Below are 12,866 nucleotides of genomic sequence, written 5' to 3' on the forward strand. Positions count from 1 at the left end.
TTTCTTCCTCTGCTCTCTCTCTCCACTTTTCTTATTTTCCTTCTTCCTACACTCTCTCCATCCCCCTATCTCACTCCATGTCATCTTGCAGGGGGCCGAGCAACAGAAGGTGAAATTCATCAAGGAAGATTCATGGTAGCTATCTCGGTGGTCCAGTGTCAAGGAGGTATACCTAGAAAGTCCTGTGTCAAGTGAGTGAGATTGGAAACAATTCACCAGCGAGGAGGTAGTGCTCAGTAGAGAGTAGACGAGATGATAGAGACATAGAGTTGGCGAGAGAGGAAGGAGATGAAGGTGAGGTGACTTGATGGAGGGGGATACATGTTTATTAAAGTATAGAGTAGAGACAGTGAGAGAGGGGGCTGAGCAGAGAGGGAGAAGGGGAAAGTGCAAGAGGGAATGGAGGGGGGTCGAGCAAGGAGAGAGGGGGTGCTAGGGGTTAACTGAAGGGAGAGGTGGAGGTGGGAGGGTTGAGTGAGGGTGAGAGGCTAGGGTGATGGAGAGGCAAATAAAATCAGATGAGAGGTAGGGAGGGAGAATGCGGGAGCGAGAGAGTGAGAGGAGAGGATGATACGTGAGGGATTAGGGGAGGCAGAGGTAGGTGAAGGGAGAGAGCAGGAGGAGACGGCAATGAGCAAGGGATCAGTGGAATCAAGGGCAAGGGGCAAGGTGAGAGGTTAGATTAATTGGTGTTAATTTGGTGAGGGGGCATGGTAAGTTGTTTAATTTACTTAATTTTTACCCTAGTGAAAATTATTTAATTAAATTTTGAAATTTGAATCTAGCCAATATGTCCATCAAGGTCAAAATCCAAACCATTTTCCCATTCCAATGCATGCTAGCATCCATGCTTCCCTTGCTTTCACACAACAACGACTCTACTTGTCTCAGAGTTTCGTCCATTAAGGTCAAAATCCAAACCATTTTCCCATTCCAATGCATGCCAGCATCCATGATTCCCTTGCTTTCATGCAACAATGACTCTGCTTCTCTGAGAGTTTCATTCCACCCAATGAACATTAGAATCTTACATTACTTATTGCTCCTTTCATGATGACATCACACTGTATTAGATAAAGTGGGACAAAAGTTGCATTTTGGGAATTTTAAAATTGGATGGATTTCATCAGATTTGGGAAAGGTTTCATTAAATTTGAAAAATTTTTCATTGATTGTGGGAAATTGTATTAATCTAGAGAATTATGCCAATATTGAGAATTTTGTTTGTGATATTTGGAAATTCCAATGATTATGGAATAGTTCATAGGTTATGAAACATTTCATTGGGTATAAGAACAAAAAAAAATCATTTTGGTAATGTGGTAAAGTTTGAAAATCATGTATTTGGTGGTGTTAATAAACATCGTTTGGGGACGACATTGATATTTTACTTGTCAGGTGTTAATAAACACCATTTGGTGGTGTTAACAAACATCGTGCAAAGTGAACCACTAGAAACAAAGTAGTTTTTGGTGAAAGACAAGTGTAAAATGTCATATTAATAATAATATGCAATAGGCATCGATAAGATCGCAACAATTATTGAGAAACATCACATGAGAGAACATATTACAAGTAAGTGGACCCTAACCAAGGTACCTGGAACTTTGGAAAGATTCAGCACTTTATGTTATTTGTGTATTAGTTTATCAAAGGCATTGGAATTATTAATAAAAATATTTTTGGATATTTCTATTGTGTCTAGAATGTTCCATGTCTCACTATATAAGTCTTGATTATCATGGTCTTATTTTTAACAAATTATCCTATTGATGGATTTAATTGTATGACTCAGTCAATGATGGGACTTTTTAAATTTAAACACACACACACACACACGCACACACACACACACACACACACATACACACACATGCACATGCACATGCACACGCACATCCACATGGACATGCACATGCACATGCACATGCACACACAAAAACACATGCACATGCACACGCACACACACAAGCACACATGTATGTTCATGCACATGGGCATGGGCACACGCACACATGCACACACATGCATGGACACACACACATGCATGCACACACACACACACACATGCATGTATGCATGCACACACACACACACACATGCATGCATACAAACACATGTACATGCACACACACACACACACACACACACACACACACACACACTCCTTATTTCAGACATAATCACATTTAGGAGACACCCCTCCACACACACACACACTTCTCGTATCGCCTTCATAAATACACCTATGTTGTACCCCCCCCTCCCCTCCTAAAATATTAATGATATTAGCCTTAGATACAATATTTCTTAGTTAGTTATTGACATTAATTAGTTGCACATTTACCCCCACTCCCCCTCCTTCCTAAAATATTAATGATATTAACCTTAGATACACTATTTCTTAATTAGTTGCACATTTACCCCACCCCCCCTCTCTATTTTTTCAAGGTTTATAATACTTAGTTAAATAAATTTACACCATTCCATACTTAAATACTGACCCCAACTTTTCTAGAATATTATCACTAGATGCACTATTTTTTTAATAGTTTTTGGCATCATTATGAGCCCTTGGACCCCTACCCCTCCCCTAACCCCCTTCCTCACAACTTCCCTACTTTTTCTCTTACAAACTTTAACCAACCCCGCCCCTAACTCTTATTTACTATAACCTGTTACAAAAAGTAACCCTCCCTGTATTTCTTTCTTAGCCTACCACCCCACGATTACTCTTTCACCACCCCTACTAGGCGTGGTGCTATAGTTGGGGTTGCAACGGTTCTCAAGGGGAGCTCTCTTTAAAGTAGCACACCTCTCTTCTTAGATTCCTTAGTCCTCTTCATTTTCTCTATTCCTTAGAATGCTCTCCTTGGCATCCTCACTAGCCTTCAGCTTGGCTTCTCCTCAGGTCATCCTTTTCATTCTTTACATGTCACTGTTCCTACTCAGCTCTTTATCTCTAGTACATTCACTACAAGGCATAGGCCCTTTTCTGACAGAAATACCGACCTTTTTTACACTAAAAAGTTTTTTTTTGACAGGCACAAAGGTCAGTATTTACGTCGCTATAAGCATCGAAAAAGAATGGTCACTATATAAGCATCGCTATATAGTGACACTCATAAATGTCGCTATATAGCAATACTAGTAAATGTCGCTATATAGTGATGATTAATAGAAGCTTAAAAAAACATTAGTGGGGCTAAACAAGGCCATAGCAAGCCCTATTTTGCCCCACTAATGTTTTTTATTTAGTAATTACAAAAGAATGTTTTTGTTACAAAATTTTCCTTGTGGAAAGGGTGATACAAAATCGCTCAAATGAACCGATCGAGAGAAGCATATACATGTCGAAGATATACAACATTGTTTGTTACAAAATTACCCTTTTGAAAAGGGTGATACAAAATTGCTCAAACGAGCCGATATACAAAAGCATATACATGGCGAAGTATATGCAAACTACTACTAATACTACTACTACTACTACTGCTCATCCAAATCGTCATCCTCGTCCTCGTCCTCATCGTGTTGGTCTGATCCCTAGCCCTCGTGAGCTGCGTCTGCTCCCTAGCCCTTGTGAGTTGCACTCAATCCTTGGCCCTCATCGAAACCATGTAAGCCTAATCCCTCATCATCACCGCTCACTTCCACAAATGGGACATTTGAGTTTTAATTCTAAGAGTGAAACCATATTAATTGGAAATTAGATTGAAACTTAAAGAATAAAACAGTTTATAAAAGTGAGATTACAAGTAGGAGTAGACTTATACCGTACGAGCAGACACCTCAGCCTAATCGACCATCGCTCAATAAACCACGTCTTTGTTCTTATGCGAAACGCGCGTCTCATCTCTGTGTCTGTAGGAAGGCGACCCATCGTAGCTTGCTATGGGCCCAAGTTACGAGATTTAGATAAAGTGCATGCAATATGTAGCAAAACAAATAGAACAATACATTAAATGAGAAGAAGTAGACTTACCACAGTTGCCTTGAATGCCAACCATCCACCTGCACCAAAGTTCGAAGTACCTCTACAGAGTCCAGCCATCTCCTCGCAGCCCTCCTCTGACCCTCGAATAGTTTGGGATGATCCCTGTAGTGCTTCTTGAAAAACTTCCAATCAGCTTTGTCTGCCCAGCTAAGTAGCCTTCCCCTTTGCAATGGAAGTACGCAAGGTTGACCTACGATGCTTCAAGAGGACCATCATGTGCTCTTTCATGTAATCCAAATTGAACTCCCAATTTGGAGGGTTAGGATATTGTCTTTTCAATTCATCGATGACTGTCTGCTTCTTTCCCTCATCTTGGTACCACCAGTTAGTAGCTATGCCGCTCCTGAAGTGGTGGCTCATTAATCGCCTCATGGTGGCCATCACTACTGCTGAGCTCTTTTTATTTTCTAATATCTCTCCAGCAACTATGATTTCATAGGACAGGTCCTCAACTGGGTAAGGAGGACTCATGGTAGTGGCAGAGTCAGAGCAAGTGGTGTTTATGCGAGTGCTTACGGAGCGAGGAGTAGCAGTGGGAGTAGGAGAGGGCAAGGGACTTGACTGTTGGTACTGGGTCTCGGGACCAAGTAGAGACTTGTAGGGATGTGAGTGTGCTAACTCGTTTACATCTCCCAAGTCAGCACAACATAAGTGACCCCTCCTACTCTTCCTTTCCTTACAATGGGCACGACCAGGTGATGACCCCTCAGTCGAAGGGGCTAGAGGGGACGGCTGGATAGTAGGTCTAGCCATCGGTGTAGGAGAGGATTTGCTAAGGTCCTCTAGGATAGCAGAGAGAAGAATCTTGCTGCCTCCGCATCGGTCATCTGTGCAACAAACTCGTCGAGACTCCCGACAAAGCCATGGGCTGCTAGCAAAGGAGTTCCCCGAGGGGTAGTCATAGTGCTACGTCTGAGAGGAGTTGTGGGTAGTCACAGGGGTAGGCCCATGAGGTGTTGCCTGAGTGGAATCAAAGTCCTCTGGAGAATAGAGATCATGATCTCTCCTCCTACGAGGGTTTTCATACTCGTCGGATGTGCGACATGATCCCATGTCTAATTTGGGGGGATTGGACAAACGTAGACACAAACACGAAAACAAAAAACAAAAAACAAGAGTGGGTGAGAAGCGATTTGGGGGGATTGGACAAACGTAGACACAAACACGAAAACAAAAAACAAAAAACAAGAGTGGGTGAGAAGCGGAAAGCATATGCATAAGAGAAGGAGAACCATAAGAGAAGGACAGGGGAAAAGAAGAGAAAGAAAAGGAAAAAAAGAGATTGAAAGAGGGGAAAAGAACCAAATATGTATAAGAGAAAAAAGAGAGAAAGCATATGCATAAGAGAAAAAGAGAGAAAGCATATGCTTATGCATGAGCATATGAGCATATGCTCATGCATAAGCATATGCTCATGCATAAGCATAAGCGTAAGCATAAGCATAGGCATATGCTTATGAAAAAAAGAGAAAAAGAGAGGGAAAAAGAAGAGAAGGAAAGGAGAAGGAGAAGGAGAAGGAGAAGGAGACATATGCTCATGCATAAGCATAAGCATAAGAGAAGAAAAACAAAAGAGAGAAAGCATATGTTCGAAAGAGGGGAAAAAGAGATTGAAAGAGGGGAAAAAGAAGAGGGTAAAAGAAGAGAAGGAAGAAGGGAAAAGAGATTGAAAGAGGGAAAAAAGAAGAGGGAAAATAGCATAAGCATAAGAGAAGGAAGAGGGGAAAAGAGATTAAAAGAGGGGAAAAAGAGATTTAACGAGGGGAAAAGAGATTGAAAGAGGGGAAAAAAGAAGAGGGGAAAACAACATAAGCATAAGAGAAGGAAGAGGGGAAAAGAGATTGAAAGAGGGGAAAAAGAAGAGGGAAAAAGAAGAGAAGGAAGAAGGGAAAAGAGATCAAAAGAGGGGAAAAAGAAGAGAGGAAAAGAGCATAAGCATAAGAGAAGGAAGAGGGGAAAAGAGCATAAGCATAAGAGAAAAAGAAAGAAAGCATATGCTTATGCTTATGCATGAGTATATAAGCATAAGAGAAAAAGAGAGAAAGCATAAGCTTGTGCTTATGCATGAGCATATGAGCATATGCTCATGCATATGCATAAGCATAGGCAAATACATATGCTTATGAAAAGAGGAGAAAAAGAGAGAAAAAAAGAGAGTGGAAAATAAGAGAAGGAAGAGGGAAAAAGAGATTGAAAAAAGGGAAAAAGAAGAGGGGAAAAGAGCATAAGCATAAGAGAAGGAAAAACATATGCATAAGAGAAAAAGAGAGAAAGATTATGCTTATGCTTATGCATGAGCATATGAGGAAAAGAGGGGGGGGAAGAGGGAGGAAAAGAAGAAAAGAGAGAAAGAAGAGGGAATAAGAGAAGAGAGGGAAAGAGAGGGTTCCTACACCCATCACTGCAGCTAGCACTAAAGTCGTTAGCTGTACGCCAATGCAAATAATGGAAATAACAAAAGGGGAAAAGAGAAAGCACTTTCTTACCTGGAAAAGTCCCAAACTGTGTTTCGTGGACTGGCCCTACAAAAAATAGAAAACATACCATTTTTTCAGATAACTACTTAGAGGAAGGAGGAGTTTAGAGAAGCAACTTTTCAAAGGGATTGGATGAGTTTGGAGAAGCCTACAAACAAGGAGAAAGCATAAGCCTACAAACAAGGAGAAAGAGGAGGAAGAGAAATATCAAAAAGAGAAGAGGTGAGTCTTCTTTCTTTTACCAAATCCCGTTTTTTGTCCTTAACCTGTGAAAATCAAGCATGAAAATTAGCACATAGCCTTAGCAATACAAGGAGAAACATGCTTCAATACTCACAAAATGAAATCTCACAAAAAATGAATCTACATTGCTTAGAGAGACCCACCTTCTTGAAAAACTTCCTTTCACACAAGCAGAGAGGGAGAAGGGTAGGGAGCACAAGTGTTGGGAGAGGGGTTGGGTAGGGGTGAGGAGTGGGGAATAGAGAGGAGGAAAGTGAGGTTGTCGAATATAAGGTGGGAGGAGAGATTTTTACTTTTCTCGCAATAGAGATGTGAAAGACGACGTCATGTGGGGATGAGCAGAAGCTTGTTAGATGATGCTCCAACGCCTGGGAGTGCAGAGTGGCTTACGGCGAGGTTGTATTGTCATTGCACTCATTGCAAGCAAGAAGTACGACATCAACATCATATTGTCATGCACCACTTGTGGATGTATGGGGAGGAGCCCGAACCAGTACCCACCATTGGTGTTGCACCTGGTGATGGATCATCAGTAAGTCAATGCTATTTGAGTTCGTGATTAATATTGGATACCATTATGACATGAAACCTTGAGACAAGATCTTATATTTACACGAAATCTTGAGACAAGATGAGGAGGGTGGCAAGGATGCGCATATAACTTTACACTTTGAGCAAGACTATAGTCTCCCGAATGTGCCAGATGATGACGAGGTTATGGTGGACATGATGGATTCTATTTTTAGGGGCACTACATCACATGTACATGTGATGTTAGAGTCTGACGTCAATATGTGAGAGTTGCAATCAACACAGTTGTACGAGGGTGCTAGGATGTCTAAACTATGGGCTTGTCTCTCAATCTTGAATCTGCAAGCAAAGTATGGGTGGTCGGATACAAGTGTCTCGGCCTTAATGAGGTTAGCTCCCACATTAATTTGACTCATTATTTGGATATTGTTTGTTTTGAGAATCATCATGTATGTTTGAGAATCATCATTATTCGAAGCCTATGTATGTTTGAATTGTGACTCTCTTTTATCCTCTCTTTTCTCCTCTCTTTTTCTCTCTTATCTCCTCTCTTTTTCTCTCTTTTTTCTCCTCTCTTTTCCTCTATTTTCCTCTCTTTTCTCCTCTCTTTCCTTCTCTTTCTTTCTCTCTTTTATCCCCACTTTTTCTCTTTTTACTTTCTTTTTCTCTCTTATCTCCTCTCTTTTCTTGTCTTTTTTCTCCTCTCTTTTCTCCTTTTCCTCCTCTCTTTTTCTCTCTTTTTTCTCTTCTCTTCTCCTCTCTTTTCTTCTCTCTTTCCTTCTCTCTTTTTCCCCACGTGAAGCTTCAATAGCCTACCATTGAGAAAACAGATACAGACTTCTATCACTCTAATTCAAAGAATGCAGGAGTCTATAAATGCTTGCTCAATGTCAGGCTGTAGGATTCTAAGCTTGCTTAATGTCTTACAGGTATTCTAAGCTATAGGATTAGTGACATGACTTCTTTGTTGCTTTGAAAGAGGGAAAAAGAGAAAGAAAAGGGGAAAAGAGTGGTGAGAATCATCATTATTTGAAGCTTATGTATGTTTGAATTGTGATAGGTTGCTCCACAAGATGTCACCTGCACCAAATACCATGCCTGCATCAAGAGATGAAGAGAAGAAGATGCTAGCAATGGTGGGTATGGATTATGATACCATCTATGCTTGTCGTAATGATTGTATTCTCTTTCATCTTGAGCATGGAGATTTGGCTAGTTGTCCAAAGTGGGGGAACAATGATATAGAGATGGCTTGCAGAGGGTGAGCAGATACCAGTAAAGGCCTTCAGACACTTTCCCATCATTGCAAGAATACAGCACATGTTCCGATGCAAATCCATAACAGAGTTGATGACTTGGCATGCATCTCATCGGTCCACTGATGACACATTGAGGATTCCCACAAATTGTGCAGCTTGGAAGTACATAGACAATCAGTGGCTGGACTTTGCGAGGGAGCCACGCAACTTACATCTTGGGCTCACCATGGACGACGTGAATCCTTTCGGCTTATGCTCGACATCTTGGTCGACATGGCCCATAGTCTTGGTGAATTACAATATCCCACCATGGCTAACAATAAAGAAGGGACACCTCATGCTTGCACTACTTGTGCCAGGGAAGTACAAGGCCAAAAATATGGACGTGTATATGGCACCTTTGATAGAGGAGTTATAGATCTTATGGAGAGGAGTGCGGGTCTTTGATATTTCCAGAGCTCTTAGACATACCAATGATATTTTGGTCAGGGGTATCTTGACGTGGACCATGCATGACTACCCAGGATATGGAGAGTGTGCAGGTAGGTGGTTGTGTCTTTACATGTATAATATAGGATTATGCTTTTACGACTCTCTTTCACACACGTCTTATACTAACACATTCATGCATGCGTGTAGGACTTGTTACAAGTGGGTACCATGCTTGTCCTATTTGTGGACTGGGTTTGAAATCGCTTACATGATACTCCAAACATATGGGTAAAAATGTTTATGAAGGTCATGGTTTCGATATCTTCCGCTCGACCATCTTGCGCGTGGAGGTCAGTTGATCCACCACCACCATATTTGAAGGCAAGTGACTGGATTTAGGCTTGGAGGGCGAATGGAGAGGAACCTCCTCATGGTATGAAGAGGCTATCGATCTTTCACGAGCTTCCTTATTCGGTTCAATTACAAATCAATCATCTCTTGGATCCCATGCATATCTTCAAGAATGTGGGGGCTACTATTGGACACACTTGGTTGGTTCCCAAGACTCGAGAAGAGTGCGAGAAGACTTGCATGCTATGAATAGGATGTCTCATTTGTGGCCCCAAGTGCATGCTTCAGGAAAAGTTATCCTCCTGAAAGCAACATGGATCCTCTCCATGAGAGAGGAGGCAACGGTGGTGAAGGCGGATATTGCCTCTTTTCAAACACCCACAGGATACATGTGTTGCTTGAAGGAGCATTTTCAAAGGACAATAAGCTTAGTGGCTCAAGTCCCATGATTGGCACAAGGTCTTACAGGTATTCTAAGCTGTAGGATTAGTGTACTGATAATCATGATGCATTAGTGTAATTATGATTATATTATATTATTGACATGACTTCTTTGTTGCTTTGATAGTTCATCCTCCCAATTACAATAAAAGGGTGCTTACAAGAAGATGTTAGAAATGCTATATTCAAGATCAGTGGTATTGTGAGGTATGCTTACTATCAAATCGCATTGATTGCATTTTCTTCAATTTAAGCTAAATAATCTGTAGACTAATTATGAATAAATCTTACATGGGCATGTGAAATAGGTGGATATCTCAAAAAGAGATCTCCATATCGAGCATCGAGAAGGCTAGGGTGGAATCCATCGAAGCCCTATGCTTGCTTGAGAAGCACTTTCCCTTGAGCATTATGACAACTCAAGTGCACTTGCTTGTGCACATAGTTGATGAGGTGGCCATTGCAGGTACCGTTCATAGTCAGTGAATGTTTTTTCTCGAGTGGTTTATGAAAACTTTTAAGGGTTTGTTAAGACAGAGAGCAAGACCAGAAGCAAGCATGGCAGAGGGATGGCTTGTACAAGAGTCATTAGTATATATCACAGAGTTTCTTGCATCCACAGATCCCGATATGCTGCAAGCTTGGCATAACAAGGATGATGATCACATCATTGGCAAGGTTCCCCAAGGAAAAGGGATTGGAAGAAAGATGAGCGAAGAGAAAATGGAGAAATTCAATAAGTTTTGTATCCTCAATAGTAAGGAGATACAAAAGTGGATTGAGAGATATTAAGTGGCCAAAGCAGAAAGAATAAATGCAAGGACGAGATTCAGAGTAATGTACAAGCGATCGCAACCATATCCACGAGATCTCACCCTTTTCCCCACTCACATGTCACTTGATTGGCTACAACTGGCTCTACATAAAGCCGAAGCTCAAAGTCAAATATTTCCTCATCATTCTTAAATACTAGTTTGTAGAGTTTTAGTAATATGAATTTTAACCACATACGATATGTTCTAGGTCAGCCTAAGTGAACCTCCATCTAGCATGTGGTATAATATAATTCATCAATGAATGAGTTGTTCCATGTTAGCTTAAGCGAACCTCTAACCAGCTCATTGACTTTTTTTAAGGTATAGTTACAAGCTATAGTTACATGCTTATAAATAAATACATATGCTAAAAGTAAGAAAATCATACACATAAACATAAACTATTCCAAAAGCAAATCATTTCATGTGCTAATGTCTACTATTCCATTTTTCTAAAATTTGCTAGTATTTATCTACTATCTTTCATGCATCTAGATTGAAATCTTAAGTTATGTAACTAAACTAAAATCCCAAGCCATGCAACTAACAAACCCTTTCCCTAGTCCTAAGTGACAAGTCTTTCCAAAAAGTCTCGAATCTAGATAAGTTACAACTTATATACTTCATGCAAAAAATGAAAACCATCTATTTTTCCAAAGCTAAGTACAATGTCACATGCAACTAACTTACTCTTCACCAAATAGTATGTAAATGCTAATTTTCCAATTAGTATCTAAGTGCAAGTGGATTCCAATCGGCAAAAGCGAGCCCACCACCGGCACTGGATACTTTTTTGAACTTAGAACTAACAAAACTTACAAATTCCTTTGTAGCTTTGTTTATCCTCTTTCTTATGCTTTTGGTCTTTCCCAAGACTCCACGGTATTGTAGGAATCTCGATTTCATGAATAGTATGAGCATGGTGCTAGTTTATATAACATTAACAACACCAAGCTTCACAACTGGCTAGCGAGATGCAAACGGCCAGCATAAGCGAGCCCGCAACTCTGGCTCAAAGTCAAATATTTCCTCATCATTCTTAAATACTAGTTTATAGAGTTTTAGTAATATGAATTTTAACCACATACGATATGTTCTAGGTCAGCCTAAGTGAACCTCCATCTGGCACGTGGTATAATATTATTCATCAACGAAGGAGTTGTTCCATGTTAGCTTAGGCGAACCTCCAACTGGCTCATTGACTTTTTTTTTGAGGTATAGTTACATGCTTATATATAAATACATATGCTAAAAGTAAGAAAATCATACAGACAAACATAAACTATTCCAAAAGCAAATCATTTCATACGCTAATGTCTACTCTTCCATTTTTCTAAAATTTGCTAGTATCTATCTACTATCTTTCATGCATCTAGATTGAAATCTTAAGTTATTTAACTAAACTAAAATTCCAAGCCATGCAACTAACAAACCCTTTACCTAGTCCTAAGTGACAAGTCTTTCCAAAGAGTCTAGAATCTAGACAAGTTACAACTTATATACTTCATGCAAAAAATGAAAACCATCTATTTTTCCAAAGCTAAGTACAATGTCACATGCAACTAACTTACTCTTCACCAAATAGTATGTAAATGCTAATTTTCCAATTAGTATCTAAGTGCAAGTGGATTCCAACCGGCAAAAGCGAGCCCACCACCAGTACTAAATACTTTTTTGAACTTAGAAGGACTAACAAAACTTACAAATTTCTTTGTAGCTTTGTTTATCCTCTTTGTTATGCTTTTGGTCTTCCCAAGACTCCATTGTATTCTAGCAATCTCTATTTTGTGAATAGTACGAGCATGGCATTGGTTTATATAACATTAACAACACCGACTGGTGTAGGTAAACACTAGCCGGTGTTGTTAATTATACCGCTCGGTGTAGCGAAACACCGGTTAGTGGTGTAAAAAGAATCAGGTAGTATTATGGAATACCGTGCAGTGTTTTGTATCAATACCGGCTGGTGTATCGAAACATTTTAAAATGCCCCATGACTAATTTAAAAATGTTCAAAATGTTTTAATACAACATTTTAAAACTAATGTTTTAATAGTGTCGCAAATCCCTGATGGCCTGATGTTGCTACCTCGAATGCTCCCACCAATCGTGACACCACAGTTCTGTTCTTTGCTTCGATGGTAATGATCAAATGCTTGCATCTGCAATCGCTTCTTGTTGCTACTCTGCAAGGAGTCTTCTTTCTTCTCGTTGTTTCTTCCTTCACAGATGTTCCAAAAGTGTCTTTCATTTTGTTGATTTGATACGGTGCAAGTGCTTTCCTCAACCCACACTCTATTCCTTGTGCCTTGACCTGGCT

Source organism: Dipteris shenzhenensis, chromosome 26 (genome assembly GCF_047967505.1).
Source record: "Dipteris shenzhenensis isolate YYH24624 ecotype China chromosome 26, Dip_SZ_1.0, whole genome shotgun sequence".
NCBI lineage: Eukaryota > Viridiplantae > Streptophyta > Polypodiopsida > Gleicheniales > Dipteridaceae > Dipteris > Dipteris shenzhenensis.